Source organism: Sinocyclocheilus rhinocerous, unplaced genomic scaffold (assembly GCF_001515625.1).
Source record: "Sinocyclocheilus rhinocerous isolate Xijiao unplaced genomic scaffold, SAMN03320098_v1.1 scaffold615, whole genome shotgun sequence".
Taxonomy (NCBI): domain Eukaryota; kingdom Metazoa; phylum Chordata; class Actinopteri; order Cypriniformes; family Cyprinidae; genus Sinocyclocheilus; species Sinocyclocheilus rhinocerous.
The window spans coordinates 1818795-1819714 of NW_015631049.1; the positions used below are offsets into that span (position 1 = coordinate 1818795).

The 920-nt window shown below is 39.3% G+C and overlaps 1 protein-coding gene across 3 annotated transcripts in view; it reads left to right on the forward strand.

The window, feature by feature from the left end:
* Positions 1-920, forward strand: part of LOC107741235 (ARF GTPase-activating protein GIT2) — a 28587-nt gene that overhangs the window by 13008 nt on the left and 14659 nt on the right. The window lies entirely within an intron of this gene.

The following is a 920-nucleotide window of genomic DNA, read 5'->3' on the forward strand; positions in this document are numbered from 1 at the left end:
TCTGTGCTGCGCAAAACTCCGCATTTGAACAGTCAATAGCAAATACTTTAACTAGTAACAAAACATACTTACAGTCGCTGATTCAGAAGCGCCAGATAGCAAAGTCAGAATTGACCCTTATTTATTTATTTTTTTTAAATAGAGTTTGTGCACAGCCAGCCTTGTACTCTTCTAGGTTAAAAAAACTGTCGTCCATAAAATGCGTTGCACAAATTCAAACATCTGGGTTGTGCTGTTCTGTTGTAAATAAATCTTAACCAATGATTCCTAATTGCATCTACTTCCGGAAGGCCAAATAAAGTGCTTTTGCTTTCGCACTGAAACGCACAGTGTCTCCCTGACATGGCTGCATGAACTCTACTGCGTTCCTGAAACCACGCCTTCTTTGCGTGCACATTTGTGCGGCATTATGCTAATATTTCCACACATTGACCTAGATATGTGGGGGCGTGTTAGAACGAGCCGTTTTAGGTAGGCGTGGCTGACTCTTAACTTTTATAAAGAATATCTCTTTGGATTTGAGACTTTAGTCTTTGCAACTTTACAGATCTTCTTTATGCACCAAGAGCTTGTAACACTCCAAAGAGAAAGGAAAACTTGAAATCGCGTCATATGACCCCTTTAACACGTTAGACTGCACCCCATAAACACAATCAAGCCTAGAAAAAGACCACTGAACCACCCCTTTAAGGAATATCAAGTTAAAGGAATAGTTCACCAAAAATGTAAAATTACTGAATATTTACTCACCATTCGGCCATCCAATATGTTCTGATGATATTTTGCTTCATTATCAGAAAAGAACAGATTTGGAGAAATGTAGCTTTGCATCACTTGCTTACCAGTGGATCCTCTGCAGTGAATGGGTGCCATCAGAATGAGAGCCCAAACAGCTGATAAAAACATCACAATAATCCACA